The sequence below is a fragment of the Mus caroli genome, unplaced genomic scaffold (genome assembly GCF_978045245.1).
Source record: "Mus caroli unplaced genomic scaffold, Mus_caroli_1 scaffold_12, whole genome shotgun sequence".
NCBI lineage: Eukaryota > Metazoa > Chordata > Mammalia > Rodentia > Muridae > Mus > Mus caroli.
The window spans coordinates 68780425-68798161 of NW_028227267.1; the positions used below are offsets into that span (position 1 = coordinate 68780425).

Here is a 17737-nt window from a genome sequence, read left to right on the forward strand (position 1 = left end):
ACTTCAAAAGTCAGTCACTGATGGTACAGAAAAACTTTAGTAAATTAACCTCATAGCCAGATATTTACTGAAACCCTTTAAGTAATTTTCAGTTTACTAACATGTGTGTCTCTGTGTGTGTGTCTCTCTCTCTGTGTGTGTGTGTGTGTGTGTGAGAGAGAGACTGAGGGGAGAGAGAGAGAGAGATGAGGAAACTAGATACTTTGCCAGTACGTTTAAGAAAAGGATGTCTAGTCTTACCACTTCTCTTCTAATTCCGTTTTGTCGTTGCTGTGGTCAGGGTGGTGGTGATGGTGACGGGGCTACCGGGAATAGAGCACAGAACATCAGCTATAGAGTTAAGTGTTCTAAAGCTAAATCATACCTCAGCCCTATTTTGTATTTTCTAAGTTTGCAATCATTTCTGTTATAAATAATAACGTACTATTCTCCTATTACAAGTTATTTTTCTTGTTTCTTAATAATCAGGTAAGAGTTTTGGACCAATGTTAATAATGTTCCTATCTTTTAATAAAAGTACTTCTAGTATTTCACTATGGCATTCAATATAAGTTCCTGCTAGAATAATTTTATAAGGTTATTTCTTGTTGATGGTGAGTTATTAGGACTGGTAACTGAATCTCAGAAAACAAATTTTAGCACTAAAGAGATAATTATGATTGTCCCTAAGATCTATAAATATGGCAAATTATATTAATATTTTCTAGAAGTGAACCATTATATACCTGGAATTCAGCACAGTAACATTTTTAGCACCAAAGAGATAAGTATAATTGTAAATAGTTGTATAGTAAATTACTTAACTATGTCTCCTAAGACTGAATCATTACATTCCTGGGATGCAACATATTAGAACTGGTATTAACAAAAAGCCCAGGTTCCAGCATCATCTGTACTCAAAGTCTGTATCACTAAACAGCTCTATGGTCTTGGGCATATTAGTTACCTTATTTTAAAAATGGTGGCAATGATATCTAAGTCAGATAGCTTGAGAACCAAATAAGCAGCTATGTATGAAGTTTGGAACAACACCTAAGGCAGAAAAAGCACTTATTTATTTATAATAAATAAATAAGTTATTTATTAATAATATTGTCCTAGCCAAGAACAGAGTTTGTAGCATTCAGAAAGTCAACAAACTAAGGCTTGGGTGTCAAACCTGGCCTGCTGCCTGTCCCATAAATACAGCTGAATTAGAAGAGAGCCACACTCATTTTTGTATAATATGGCTGTGGCTGTTTTCTGCTCCTGGTGTAGCTTGGCTTCAGTAGGTATACAGAGTCCTTGCCAACAACAATGCCTGAAATACTGATTCTCTGCTCCTTCAGTTCAAAACTGTCAGTAACAGCTGTGTTGTTCACAGTCCACTAGTTAGAAAACCTAACATACAAAAACATATATAATACACACACACACACACGAACAATGTACACAATCACAACACTCTACTGGAAACAGGGCTACTCGGGGTCAAAACCAGGAAAGAGTCACACAAGTAAAAAGGAGTAAGAGAAGAGGCATTTTATTTAATTATTTTAAAATATGTATTTATTTACATGACTTTATCGTTCATCCTAGTCTGTGAACCCAGAGAGAAGGCAGTATAACATTCATTTTATAACATTTGTATTGCAGGCATTGAAGACATTTTAATTCTTCAACAAATGATAGATAGATAAATTAATAGTGAAAATAAGAACAGGAAACTTGGATGTCAATAACTAACACATCTGTCAAGTTGCAGATATAAATATATTACGGCACTCATTCCATTCCCAAGAAATAAGTTCTGCCTTTTAATCCTTTTAAGCACTTACTATAAAGGACAGATATCATTCCATCCACTGGACATGGAGGACTCAGGGGTCACTGCGATAAAGTCGCATTTTTCTATATACCTGGAAAGACAACCGATAGTCTGTTACACCGCTCACCTCAGGGTCAAAGCTGGAAAGTGATGAGACACAATGGGGTGGCCAATGCTATCAACAGAATATGGATTTGCAGAGAAAGAAGACTATGGTTAAGTCAAGAGACAGTTTGGGATATCTTTAAATTGAGGAGTTATTCTAATAAGCTCATCATTTAAAATATTAGTCTGATGCAACCTAAAAAGTGGGTTAAGAAGGACACAGCAGCTCCTATACTTTACCCTAGGGCAGTGGTTCTCAACCTTCCTAATGCTGAGACCATTTAATACAGTTCCTCGTGTTATGGGGACCCCCAACCAGAAAGTTATTTTTGTTGTGACTTCATAATTGTAATTTTGCTGTTATGAATTATAATGTTAATATCTGATATGCAGGATATGTGTGTGATATGTGGCCCCTGTGAAAGAGTCTTTCAACCCCCAAAGGGGTTGAAACACACAAGCTGAAAACTGCTGCCCAACCATGTGAACCAATCTTAGTAAGTTTCAAATAACAGATATATAAATGAAGTACTGACATACTATGATATTTTCTTTAAAATACTGCTCTAAAGTAGTAGTTGTACTTGGGCATAACAATATACAAAGCAACAGAAAGGTACTTAATAAACTATTATGATAAAATGTAAATAATATTTATACACCAAACATTATAAATAAAAATACTACATGGGGGGAAAAAATCATGCCTTTAATCCCAGCACTCGGGAGGCAGAGGTAGGCAGATTTCTGAGTTCGAGGCCAGCCTGGTCTACAAAGTGAGTTCCAGGACAGCCAGGGCTATACAGAGAAACCCTGTCTCAAAAACCAAAAAAAAAAAAGTCAAGAATAAAACCATATTTGAGAATGCCTATATTACAAGAAGAAAAAACAGAAAATTTAAACAAACTGACATCATGAATTCTTTTTATTTAAGCAAATATTAAGACAGACTGATTTTGAAGTCCATGAAATAACTACTACTTCAACCAAAGCAGTACACGGTATGCACATGGACTGCCTCTCTCAAGGCACAACATACACAAGTTCAATGTCCTTTCATCAACATGCTCAGAGTCAGGAGTGCTCAGACACTGGAGTATCTGCACACACCATGACATATTCTGGAAATGGGAACTAAATCTAAACACAAAATCCACTTGTGTTTTATATATATGCTATATACGTGGCCTGGTGTTTCTACATACAGTGTTTTTAGCTTACCAACACCTTAACTGTAACCCAGCACTCCACATGAAGTGAAGACTTTTGCATCTGTGACATCATGGTAGCAATCAGTTTCACATTCTGGAGCATCTTGAATTTGGGGTTTGGGGTGCTCAACTTGTAATTACATTTAAAGAGAAGTCTTAACTATGCTGTGAAGTGTACTTAAGAAACATCTGCTCCAAATATGCAGCCAAGTGAGGAGATTCTCTCCCCTCCCATTATGTGGCTTGTGGGTTTATTAAAGACAACTACACACACTTAAATCAATTAAACAGATCCCTCACTGGAGAAGGAGGAAGTCACTTTGAAAATATAAATCTTTATGTACAAATATATATTAAGATGTGAGTTCTAAAGAAGAAAACAGAAAAAAAACCACTATTCAACACTACTATAGTCTGATTTATACAATAATCTGTCAAATGTACCTAACTTTCTTATCAAGTTTGATGGCAAAATACACACTACACTTTGTATTTCTACCAACTAGCACCTAAGCCATCTCAAAGAGTGAGGAAGGAAGAAAGAAGTCATTCCCAAGTAGAATACCTGGCAGGTTTATACAGGGCTTTAAAAGTAACTGAGTAATGGTCCTAAAATCCAATGACCTTAGCAGGTGTTTCTCAGTATTGTAAAGATACTGTCTTCTACTGAAGAACTACTTCACTCATTTCATATACCCATTGTCTTTCCACTATGGATACAGCAGTGAAGCAGTATGGAACAGATCAGCAAAGAGGGACAGAGGAAGAGTGTAGCAAGGACTGCTCTCAAGATTAATGAGTGAAAATTTTGTTATATCTTATTTTATTTGCAAAAAAAAAAAAAAAAAAAAAACCAGTTATGACTTTCTAGACTACTGAATACTTCCTGAAAAGGCTGATTATAGAACTCTGCGGAGTAAAACTCGACCTCAAAAGTTCTGGTCAGATTAGAAAAACAATCTGTTCAGCAGCTTCTGGTACATACATATGAGCACTGATGTAAGCACATACATGGTACCTTAACATGTTCATGTTTCAACCATCTTATTGAGCTCTTTACAATGAGTGTAATGAAAACAAAGCAGATATTCTCAATATTAAAACTTAGAAAACCAAACCATGAAATCCCATTCACTAATGAGTAGTGAATGTGGAACAAGGACCTGCACCATCCAAGGCACTTGGTCTCCCCCTTAGGCAGGGAAGATGGCAGGATGGTAAAGCAGAGGCCAATTATGAATTAATCCCTACACCCTTCTTTTTCCAAGATAGGGTCTCAGCTATGAAGCCCTGGCTGGCCTGGAACTCACAATGTAGATCAGGCTGGCTTTTAACATAGAGGTCCTCCTGCCTCTGCCTCTGGAATGCTGAGATTAAAGGCACACGCCATCATGTGTGGCTAATAATTTCTTCTTAAAGCACAATGTTAAGTCAAAATTGAATTAGGTAGCAATCGAGAAAGGTCAAACAAAACCTAATTCAAAAGGCTTATGCTGCCTTTAAACTTAAGATAGTAAAAATATTTATAAAGGAAGACAAAGTTATAGAAGCATAAAAGATTAATGTTTGGTTTGATTTTAGTGTTTTTAACAGAAAAATAAAGGGGAGAAACAGTACTAATTCTGTCTAGTCAATATCTCTTCTACTTTCTCAAACACCCAATACTCACCACATACAAAGCATATTTATGATGCCTGAAGCAAAAAAAAATATGTTCTTATGCTATCTACATTTTAATCTCTTGATATCACAAACTATGTAGCGGCCCTCAGGAACAAAGCCATACATAATCTCAGGCACCATGGGTCACCTGGTAAGAATAGGAGAAAAACAGTGAAAAGAGAGAAAAGTATCTTATCTTAGATCAGTGGTTCTCAACCTTCCTAAGGCTGTGACTCTTTATTTAATACAGTAAGTATGTCATATTGTGGTGAGTCCCAACCATAAAATGATTTTCGCTGCTTCTTCATAGCTATAATTTTGCTGTTATCAATCACAATATAAATATCTGATATGCAGGATATCTGCATACCTGATATGCAGGGTATCTGCATATCTGATATGCAGGATATCTGATATTGACCCCTGTAAAAGGGTCCTTCATCACCAGAGGAGTTGCAAGCCACAGCTTGAAAGCTGCTGTCTTAGAAGCACATGTTATAAATTTAGAAACTTCAAAGAGATGTTTCAAAAGGAGAAGTTTCAAAACAGTATATTTTAGAGATTTCTGGGTCTTCCCTCCTTCAATATACATGGTATAATATTTTCTAGATGAGTCTAGTTTATCAATCTGATTACCAATTGCTCCATAACAGTAACTATTCTTAGGGTTACTGCAGGATTTCTAATGTTTAGAACTCACCTTAGATTACTGTTTAAAACCAGGTTATTGGTCTCCTGCCATCACTTACAGACCTCCAGCACCCTAACCAGGGTTTCTAAAATGACAGTTGTGTACTTTTTAAAACCATAAACCCAGCGGAGTTGGTAGGTTTAACTTCACACACATTTTAATTCCAGCCTCGGTGTAGCTGTTTCAGTGCCCAACTCAAAGACAACTTCTTCCCTGTCTGAAACCTAGACTAGGCTCTTGCTACAACTTTACACAGACAATAATTACAGTAGTAGTTATTTTAGCATATTTTCTTTATTTTCATATACCACAAAAATATATAGCACTACTTCAAACACCATTAGAAAAATACTTTACAATATGTGTTATATGGACAGTTAGCCATTACTCAGCCAGATGGCTAACTCTAGCCTGCTGACATGGTTTTTAAATTAAAAAAAAATAATAAAATAAAATAAACAAGCAAACAAAAATATCCAACAGAGATTACCAACAGTTTTCAAGACAATATTACCAAGCAATCTATAAAAAGGCTGTCTACCCTTATCTAAGTTATATAAACATATATAATCTTTCTAATTACTAAGAAAACTGAAGCTAGAGATCAAAATGCTAAGCAAAACAAAACAGTAAGAAAGATAAACACTATTTTCTCTCATATACAGAATTTTTAATCTCTGTATATGGCATAAAAGCAGAAGTGTGACTGGGAGGGGTATTAAGTGAGAGGGAGGTGGGAGCAGGAGAGGGTAATGGAATATACAGAAATATGTGCACTCACCCCCCCCCACTCACACACATATATATACATACACCCAGACACACATACACACACATACACACACACACACACAAAATGAAAGCAGAAAAGGCATTTGGGGGAAATGGAGACCCGCAATTAGCAAGGAAGAGGGTCCAAAGATGGTAGTGGGGAAGAAAATGAGCCCAGTAAATGATACATATGTATGAGAATGTCATATCAAATTCTGTTTTTTGTATGCTAAGTACAAAACAAAGTGGTATGTGGTTCTGTATTACTTTCATAGCCAAGTTCCTGCTGATGCTAAGCAGAACTTTCTTCTCCAGGGCTTCCTACTTGACTCTTCATACCTCATGGGGCCTAGCTCCAATCTCTGCCTGATCATCTTTTTCTTAACACTTGTCCTTGGATGCTCCAGAACCACTCCTCTCACTACTACCTCCAACTCTCCCTGTCACTCTCTTTTGGAATGAGTTTTCCTTTGACACAGAAACCCTTCCTAAATTTCAAGCTGGACTTACTCCAAATGCCCAGACGGTTGTAGCCCTCCTTCACAGCACTTTCAGTCACAGTGGATGCTACACACTTTAAAGATATTGTGCTAAGTTTCTGTTAATGGTCTCCTTTGTTACTGTACAATTCTTAGATAATTTGTAAATTACTTGAAGGAACACATCCCACTGCTTTTGTATCCCTTATTTTAAATAAAAGCTCATCATTCCCTGAGTCTATGCCATCTCCTCCCAAGCACACTATCTTGCAGCAGCTATCTTGTGCAGAAAACTAGCCTAAAGCCTGGGAGTGGTTGACAGGGGATGGGGATCATCAGAAGATGAAACTCACAAAGAAGTTACTGGAAGCCCAGAGGCCGCATGGCAAATGTACACAGTATATATTAAGGCACACAAAACCCAACCAGTTGGAGAGAAGGTTAAGGATACTGATATAAAAAGGACTCTCTGAAATAAAGACTAGAGGATTAAACAGGATAAACACTCACAATACATGTAAAAGAACAAAATGTGCCCTTTATCTCCATGGGTCATCAATTTCTTTGTAATAAGGCACTCTTGATACACATGTTGTACCAAAGTGATCAACTAAAGTACTATAGGACTCAATGGACAGAATTCTAAATCTGACTTTTTTTTTAAACATTCAGAACTTATTTTAATAATTCTTGTTTTAGAGATTGCATTTAACAACAAAACCCAACAAACTGCTTATCAATACCAGGCTTATAAACATGGAAATCATATGCGCGTCCTTATATCATGAACCAAGACATAACCAAAACTCATTTTCATGAAAAAAAAATGCAGTAAAAATGTTTTGCTTTAAAATACCTATTTTGTTTACATCATCAAATGATATTTTAACACTACAGGCAAAATATAAGATGAATAAGCCATATATATGCCAAAAATATAAATATTTTCAAGTAGAAATATTACATATGAGTCTAAGCTATGGCTGAACAAATCATAAATTAAATGTCTTTTACTGAAGTCAAGCTAAAAGACAATATCCATTACAATATTCTTTATTTTTCTCCTGTGTTTTCCAGAATCTCTCAGCCTCCATCTCACTAGACAAGGAAAGCAGAGAATTTTTTTCTTCATTTGTATTCAATTTATAGAAATATAGAGATGTAAAAAGGAATCATTAAATGTATGGTAAAATAAATCATCTCTCAATTACACGGAGAGGAAATGATGACACATCACATACACACACACACACGCACACATACACACAAGGAAATGATGACACATCACACACACACACATACACACAAAATCTGTGTTTTCGAATGCACACCATTAATTTGGAAGAAGAAAATTCCCCTTACAATCATGCTTCCCTGAGGCTAGTGTTAATTAAGCATGAGGGTTTTTTTCCTGACCATTGGGTGACAAGAATTCAGACAGAAGGGGAAAAGGAAAGAGTTAAGGCAGAGGCATACAGGTGGCCAAAGGAAAGCAGCCTGAGAGAAAAACGTCCCACTTAACCTACAAAGCAAGCCTGGAGAGGATCTACAAAGACAAAACAACACAGAGAAATTGAGAAATTTAATATGAAAATGCTAAAATTGTTAAACGTAAAACCTAAACAAGATTTTTCTCTTATCACCTTATCTTCTCTCCTCCCTTTAGAGAATGTTATTGGTGGTAAATTACAAGTGGACTAAAAAAAAATTTTTTTAAACCCAACGAAAAGCCATGTTTTAAAAGACCTTATCATTGCTTTCCAATAGGCCCAACACCTGTCTCCATGGGTAACTGCGCTCATTAGTTGAGAAAAAAAATCAATTTAAACAAGAAAATGTTAAGAAGGCAGGGGGCTCATCTCTCTGGAACATTCTTAGGTGACTTAAACAACACTTCCAAGATGACAAGAATTACACACTCCGCAAATACACACAAACTAAATATTTATCTAAACTCGGGATATGAGCCAGAAATCTCAATTTGCTTCTGTCTGACATATGGCTCGGTTTTGACTGGCATATGTTTCGTACTGATGCTGGCAAAAGCATAGTGATTAAAATATTACAGAAAAGCTTCAACTGCTCTTTCATTCTTACAACTCATCTTAGCCAAGAGGCTGAGAGGCGATGCTATTTGCTTCTTATAACATGCACAAACTTGGGTTTCAAGAACTGAAACAGACCACAATAGGATGCAGCAACATCATTATGTGGCTCAGTGAGCACTTCAAGATTATAATACAAAAAGAGGAAAAGCCTTGTCCGCCTGCCACTGTCAGTAGAGGGACAGCTGAGAAGGTGCTCAAAGGAACTTACAGTCTCACTAAAACAAATATCTCTAGCTCACCGTCCTTAGCACCCTCGGCGCTCTCTCTCTCTCTCTCTCTCTCTCTCTCTCTCTCTCTCTCACACACACACACACACACACACACACACACACACGAATACCCCCCAATGCTTTTTATGAAAGGTGATAGTTTAATAAAACTACAATTACCTATCACACACGGTAAAAGCAGCAAGCGCTAGCGATCTGACGTCGAAATTCCTCGCTCCTTTTCCTTCACCCGGCGCGTGCCGCCCTTTCCCAGAGTCGTGTCAAAAGTTCACCCACGCAGGCTGCCGAGCTGGCCGAGCACCGCAGCCTCCCTTCCTCCTCGCCACCGACCGAACAGGTGGTTGCCTTACCTGGGGAAGAGGAGCCGCCAGGCACCGGCGGCGGCCGCCCGGGCGGGCGCAGACCCGAAGGGCGTGTTTTCGAGGATTTAACCCTCAGGTGCGCAGGCAGCGCTCCGCGGTCGCCGAGCCCCGGCAGGTGTCGCGCACGTCCCCGCCGCGTCCCGGGCCCGTCACCCCGCGGACGGCGCGGCCTCGCGTGGGGGCGTCGCCCATCCGCCCGCCCTCCCCGACGGGCTCAGCCCTCCGGCGGCGCGGCCCGCAGCCCCAGCCTAACGGTTTCCCCGACGCGGACTCCGACGTCCCCCTGCCGGCTCTCACCTCCGAATCCCGCCGCTCCGAAGCGAAGGAAGGCGGATCCCCCACCCCGGGCGTCTCTCCTGCGAGGCTCCGGCTCGTCCTCTCACTCGCTTGGCTGTGGGCCGGGGCTCCTGCGGCCGCCGCTGCGCTGACTGCTGTGGAGGGGGGTGTTGGGGAGGGGTGTTTCCCGGCAGTGACGGCGCCGCCGCCTCAGCCCCGCTCTTCGCTCCCTCTCCGCGTAGCTCCCGCTTTCTGTTTCACCCGAGGGACCGCGAATGCCGCCGCCGCCATGATTACTACGGAGCCGGGAGGAGGAGCCCGGAGTCGGCGCGCCCAGTGCGGCTGCGCGAGCCCCGCCGACGGCGCCCCCGGCCGCCCGGACCCGGAGCCCCCGCGCGCGCACACACACGAGCGCGAGCGCGCGCACCCGAACCGGCTCGCCCGCCGCCCCGCAAGCCGAGGCTTCGCGGGCCCGCAAGTGTGTGGCGTGCGAGCTCCGGTGCCGCTCTCCCAGAGCCCGGGAACTGTGCCGATGATTGACGTATCCGGGGCCCCACACGCCATTCCGAATGCAGTTTAGAAAGCGCCCCCCACCCACCGCCCCCAGAGACGAACCGTGTCAGCCCCTCTTCGGCAAGCCCCAGAACTTAGGATGCCGGCAGGTGCTTTTAGAGACAAGCCCCGGACGGGGAAGCGCCCCGAAGTGGGTTCAGACCTTTCCCCTCCCAGACGGTTAGAGCCCCGGCATTTTCTAGCACCCACGAAACAGATTTACGTCTTTCAGAAACGCACAGCTTAAAGCTACTGGACTCGGACCAGCCGAATCTAGTGGAAACCCGTTACCTTGACGTCTGCCACCGCGGAGAACGAAGCGGAGGCGGCGACAATTTCCTTAAGCCTCGAGCGATGGGGGGGCGGCGGGGGGGACGCTGCAGTAGCGCCTGAGGGCCGGCCCGGACTGCTTACTTTTGCAGTTTCACCGGAAGCCTTAGGGAGAGGGTCGTCTTGGGGAACCTGAGTCCTCCCCCTGTCCAGCCAAAACTGGTGACTGATGAAACCAGGTTCCACGTCTGACTTGTGGTTCAGTTTATTGGTTGCGCTGCGTTTTAAGATGGCAATCTTTTTCTTCTTCTTCTTTTTTTAATCATTTAACAGAAATCTCTCGAAGATGTACGTATTTCTTACGTTCTTAAAAAAGAAAAAACAAAAACAAAAACTGGATAATGAAATTCTTAGTGGATCATTGACTATCAAATAAGATACCCAGACAGTACCAAAGTCCCATGGGATTGCAGAGGTGTGCGCCAGAGTATAAAATCCCCACCTTGGTGCTGTTTTATTTGCAGTGTTCTTACTTTTCTTAAAGACCCCTCACTTGGCTTGTGTTCATCTGTCTGTACATCCACTTTAACCATTTCTATTTTCCTGTGGTGGTGTTTTTTTAAAGCCCCACTTTCTTCCTTCTCCACCTACTTTTCGCTATGGCTGCAGACAATGATTGATCCGATGTTTGTATCCACAGCCAGCTAATGAGAGGTTATTTTTCTTCCCGTCAACAAATAGGATAGTGATTCTATCAAATTGCATCTTGAGATATTTGGGGGTTGGGGAGGGGGAGCAAAAGTCCTTTCCCTGAGAGAAATGTTTCATTTTCTTTACTTCCAGCTTTGGCCCTCTTCCAGACAAAATTACTGGAAAGCTGATCTTGGAATAACAGAAGTATAACTGCTCATTGTTTTGCAATAGGAGACTTTATATCTGGATGTGGAGGACTTGTGTGGCTTCCCCTTACTGCTGCCCAAGTCTTGTTCGGTTGGAGGCTAAAGTCTCCAAAGTTAACTCCAAACAAGTATTTTCCAAAGCATTGCTCTTGTGAACTTCGTAAAAATGCCGAATCCTACCACTACTCCCTCTAGATTCTGGTTCCATGATTCAGTGGTAGACAAAAAATAATAATAATGAAAAAATTAAAAATAAAAAATGAACTTAAGAATAACCTGCATTTTTATAAGTATGTTTAAAGCCCATCTACATGCCACAGGCAAAGCAAGAAATAATAGACTAGTTGAAGGAGACAAGGGCATGTAATTCAAGACATCACTGAAGTAGACCTAGACACTTTGATATGGTGCACAATGCTGTGAGGAGGAGGGGGAAAACTGAGGAATTTATATCCTTTGGGGAGAAAGAAAGACATAAATACCCTAGCCAGAGAGACACAGGAATCTATGTTGGCTTTGAGCAGACATTTCTTTTCCTCATCAGTAAAATAAATAACCATTTCCAACCTTCACCCTCCTTGAGTTCCAGCAACAGTGAACACTTTGAACACCATTCTTTCTTAGACCTGCCTCCTCTTTTCCTGCATACTGTCTCTAGTCTCTGCCTGTGACACACCACTTGACCCTCTCTCCACAGCACCCCAGGACGACTTAAAGTCCCTTTGAAGGGCTTTCCTTAAACTCTCTTAGCCTAGGCGGTGTCACCCGAACCATAGTGTAAGCTATCACATCTACTTTCATATCTCTGCTCACCTGGAGCCCAGACTCTTGCATTCAGTGCCAAAGTCCTTCGCTTTACCGACGGGCATGCTACAAAATGTCCTAGGTTTGCAAGGTTTGGCCCAACTTCATAGTTTCCTGGTTCTTCAGCTCATCAAATCAAACATCTAACAATCCTTCCTGATATTTCCCTCACCCTGTCTTCCATATCTGTTGCTGTGCCAACTCCTAGAAATGTTTCCTCCAAAATCCCCCTAATGACTCCACCTCTTTCCTGTCACTACAGAGCTAACTTGGTCTAACTGCAGATAATCTGTGCGTTCTCTACTTTGCAGCCAAAATGATCTTTCAAAAGGCAAATAAGACTATGTCACTTGTTACATAATACTTTCAAATAATTTATTATTACTCTAGAATAAAACTAGAGTTCTTTCGGTGACCTTTAGACACAGTATCATAGAACTCTTCCCTTGCTTCCTGAGCTGAGGATTTCCTGACCATTTCGGTTTTTTCAGTTGTACTCTAATTGGAATAGTTGTATGCTCTGTACACCCGCCCTTCTTCCTTTTAACCGTTATCCCCTACTTACCCTTCAGGGCTCAGTTTGAATAGGACATTCAGTTTGAATAGGACATTCTCAGGGGCTTTGGGAAAGCAAAATCTAACACCCCAGATAAGGTTAAGATCCCTGATTGATATCAACAATCCCATCACCATGTTTTTTTAGTTCTTATGATTTACCACAACGTACAATTACATTTCTGTATATCTGAGTACTGCTCCTGTTGCTCATAACAACAAAGATGGTGTCTATTTTGGCCTGAGTAGTACCTGGCACATAGAAAATACCAAAAAATATTTCCTGAGTGTTGCTGTCCTTGGAGGTTTCTTTTGGTATTTTAGGTTGTGGGCTTATAGAACTAGGAAATGACAGATCACTGTCAGGAGTTGGATAAATGAGTTGGAAGACAGCTAATCATGGTGTCTCATATCACCAACAGCTTTCCTTGTAGATTATCTTTCCAAGGATATTTCCTCTCTGGTAGACAGTAGTGTAAAATAGACATAATGTCCCCAGCAGAGGAGAGGACCCTTAAAAAAAAATCACCCAATATAATAAAGACTCCTTGGTGCAGTCAAGGTTGAGCAAAAATTTTTGCAGGCATTTTTAAAAGATTGAGAGATTCTTAAGCTTCGAGTTCCTTAGCTGTGACTTACAGTCCATGTTGCCTCCTCAGACTATGGAGACAGGGAATGCATTCAAAAATGGAGCATGACGTGGGTTATCTGCCTTCTGTGCTGTGATTTGGTCTTTTGATCCCAAAGTGTCTTATTCTGGCATCTGTGAAACTGAAACAGATTAAGTTAATACTGCAAAGGATGATAAAATCTGAAACTTTGAAAATGTGAGGAGGTAGGATGGACTAAAAAGAGGAAAAGATGAAGAAGTCAAGTGTAGATATTGGGGCTGGAGATGGTACAGTTGTTAACAGCAGTGGCAACTCTTTCAGAAGACGTAGGCTTGATTCCTAGGACATACATGGTCCTCACAACTGTCTCCAACTCCAGCCCCAGGTGACCGGAGGCCTTCTTCTGGCATCTACCAGTATATATTCATACAGGCAGGCAAAAACCTAATACACATAAAAATAAACAAAATAATTTTGTAAAAGGAAACTGGAGATTGTCTTTTAGGCCACTTAACAAAGATGAGAGTGGGGAGACAGACAGAAAGAGCAAACAGAAGATTGACTGGTTGTATGCTGGCTAAATTCTCTGAGTAAGACTACTCGGTCCTAACTGAATAGAGCCAGAGAGAACACTTCTACCATTGGCTCTCACACTGAGTGCAAGGATAGAAGATGAAAATGTAGGTATACACCAGCTGTATTAGTCACTGTTTTATTGCTTTGAGGAGACAACATGGCCAAGGTAACTTAAAGAAGAAAACATTTCACTGAAGGGCTTACTTCGAGTTCACAGGTTTAGTCCATGACCATCATGGTACGGGAACATGGTGGTAAGCAGGCAAGGGTGGAGCTGGAGTAGTAGCTGAGGGCTTTGTTTTCTGTCTCTCCTTTTATTCAAAATAATCCCGGAAACCTTAGTTTTATTTCAGAACCCAGAAAGTCTACTAAAGTACTTTTCTAAGACTGAAAAGGAGCCTCGGTGATGGAATCTAGCATATGTGAGGCGCTGAGTTTGATTCTCACCGTCAGGAAAAAAAAAAGCAAAACAAAACAAAAACAGGATAAATAAACATATACATACCTACGCCTGCTCGCACACACACATACACACACAATTCAAGTCATTTCCTGAGTTGAGTAGTAACTATCCTAGAGAGGTAGTTCTTAAGTGTTGGCAAAAATAAAAATCACCTGGGATGCTTATTGAAGACCTAATAATTCAGGCTGTCGAGATGGCTCAATGGTTAAGCCCACTCGTCCTGAGTACCAGAGTTCCATTCCCTGCACCCACACCAAGCTGCTTATAACTGCCTGAAACTCCAGCTCCAGGGATATCAAAGGTCTCTAGCCCTTTCAGGCACTGGCACTCATGTATACACACACACACACACACACACACATGTGCACACATGATAGTTAAAATAAAACTTTTAATATAATACATGATATACAATATAATATATAATATGATCAACAGTGTATGATGTCCAACGTACCATGTAATATATAATATATAAATATAATTATTATATAATATACAATATAATACATAATAGGATGTACAATGTATGATATACTATATACTATATAATATAGTATTTCATTCCATTTCCCATACCTTTTCCTAGATTCTCCATTTTATAAGATCTCCAGGGCTTCTGCTGTGGATGACCCACAGGCCATACTTTAAGCATCTTAGAGTAACACAAAAACAGTTAACTTGCACGAGGAATTTTTTTTCCTCTGTGACATAGTATTAACTTGGATTAATAGAATTGTTTAAAAATTGCTCTTGCCTATGGTTCAAGATTTTATATGATTTCTTCCTTATAGAGAAACTAAGAAGGATTAAGAGATATTTTTAAATCATAAATGATAATCCTAATAGCCCAAATTTGTCACTGCCAATGATATGGTTTCAAAGCACACTATAGGGGACAGATCTTGCTTCCCAAATTGGAAAAGGCTCACATGCTTGCCTTATTTAAACTGAATAAGTAAGTAAGTTTTCCCATATGAAAGGGCTACACAATCCTAAGACAGCTAAGGTTTTTCTCTCGCTTGGAAAGAGAGTTTCCATATCAGTTCCTGGATCTGTCAGCAGCTCTTTGATGCTTTGTACATGTTTAGGAGAGTCTTACATCTGCCTTAGGTTTGAACGTAACCATGATTATTACCCAGCACAACCAGATGACATGTGAATCAATTTTAGAGACAGAAGAGGAAGATAGTCATCTATGAGAAAAACAAGCCAGTAGATGACCTGAGAGTTTAAAAAATATCCTCAAACCGCCTGGCTTCTCCTCCCTCCCCAACCCCCATGCATCCCACCATCCCCAAAAAGGAAGAGAAAAAATGCCTCAAACTAGAGCAATGCTTTCTTTCCCAAGATAGTAGTGAAATTTTAATCTAGAAAAACAAACTGTACATGAGTTTAGAGATGAAAATCCATATACTCTAAGTTCAAATGTAAGTTGCCGAATAGGAAATTCCTTCTCAAACTTTTGAACTAAATATTTAAGCAAAATTGCATTTTAAAACAACCAGACGAAATCAACTATTCACGGCAGCAGGCATATATTTATACAGTCATTTGTCTTTGTATAATATTTTAAACTACACCTTGGAATGAAATGGACATCTCTTACAGTGAGACAAACTTGTATAGATGTTGAAAAACTAGGGAAGTACTGATGTGTGTATGACTTTGCTTTTATGCAGAATTCCATGTAGACTTGGGCCATGTAGACCTAGTTAGCCTAAAACTCAAGAGTTCCTCTGGCCTTTGTGGCCTGGGTGCTAGGATTAAAGGCATGTGTCCCTATGCCTGCAAGCAAATCTTCACAGAGCATTCCATTTCCATAGCAGTGGTATGAGCTTGGTTTGCCTTCTCAGAACTCATGCTGGAGGCTGATTATCTTGGGAACTGAAAAGTTGGACACCTAGTTGGCCTGAGTCTTTACAGACGAGGCCTTGAGATGGGATGGGGAAGGAATGAGTCATCAGAATGTAGCCCTAGTGATGAATTTCTGTGGCTTTATGAGATCTGAAGCAATGCATGTTCATGCATGCCTCCATCTCTTAAGAGGGATGCCCTGTACCACCTCAGGAGTCTGTTGGAATACTATCACCACATGCAGCCTTTTACTTTGCACCTCCAGAACAATGGACGAAAATAAGCCTTTTTGCTATGGAAAAGACTCCTTCTTGGTATTATAATATTAGTAACAGAAGGTGGACAAATACAATATTTTAATTTCATAGACATTGTAGCTCTCATTGTGTAAACTCACGGTATAGACAACATTACCAACATTAAGCCATTACCACTACTGTGAGGCAAACCAGCTCAAAGCAAACTTTTCATATCATTTTTATGTTTTTCCCCCTCTGTAAATAAGCTTACTCTATTATCTCTGTTGACATGTTCAAATATGCTTTAGTCCTAAGGCTAAAGAGTCTAAGCTCAAGTTGTGACTCTAGGTATAAAAACAACTAGGTACTTCAGTGAGGTATGTAGGCATTAAATAAATGACATATTATTTTTTTCTTAATAGCAGTATCCATTAAACATATATGAGACTAGTTCTCTTACTCAAGAAGTACAGACTTCCTTCTAACAAGAGTCCTATTTAAATTGACAATCTAAAGTTGCTAAAGGGCCTTTTGCAAGGGAGAGAATCACTTAACAATAAAGAAATAGTCTTAGAATTCCATTTCTGATAAAGATTCTGATCAAAGAGCAAGTGCCTTGACTGCAATGGGTTTCTGTTTCATGCAAAGCCTTTGTTTACAATTTGCTTTTAACTTTAAATCCACCCTTTCTGCCATTTGTTTTGTATGTGTATACGTTGATGAACATATGTGTGATATTACATCTTCCTCAGTCACTGCTCTACCCCCAGCTCCCTTTTTTTTTAGAGAGAGAGGAGGAGGGGGGATCTCTGAACCTGGAATTTACTGTTTTGGCCAGACTCTCTGGACAGTGAGTTCTCAGGACCTTCCTGCTTCTGCCCTCTAGTTCTGGGGTTACAGGCACACGGCCAAGATCAGATGAGATCGGGCACATTCAGGGTGGTATGGCCCTAGACTCTTACAGGCATACTTACCTTTTTTAAAAAAGAAAAATGTGAGTGATGGGGGCCAGACTTAGTTGTACAGGGTTAAGATGAAGAAGTGCCCTACTCTACATTATTCATCATTATGTAATAATAGATTTTTCCAGATGTGCTCTGCCTTGAGAGACTAATTTACAAGCAGCTTTCGATTCAGTTGTGAGGGCGGAGCATGATTGTTTCCTAGGGTGGGCCAGCAAACACTACTATCTAGCCAGTACCACCCACA

General features: G+C 40.4%; 1 protein-coding gene across 5 annotated transcripts in view; it reads right to left on the bottom strand.

Moving 5' to 3' along the window:
* Fndc3a (fibronectin type III domain containing 3A) overlaps positions 1-10803 on the bottom strand; it is a 152984-nt gene extending 142181 nt beyond the window's left edge. The window contains exon 1 of one of the 5 annotated variants that reach the window (XM_021181265.3): positions 10546-10803. The gene's annotated coding sequence lies outside the window, so the exon portion shown is untranslated. Of the gene's footprint in view, positions 1-240; positions 303-9223; positions 9394-9414; positions 9438-9723; positions 9984-10545 lie in introns of those variants that run through there. The other 4 variants (XM_021181263.3, XM_029469236.2, XM_085828757.1 and 1 more) reach the window with 4 other exon arrangements.
* Between the last annotated feature and the right edge of the window lie 6934 nt (positions 10804-17737).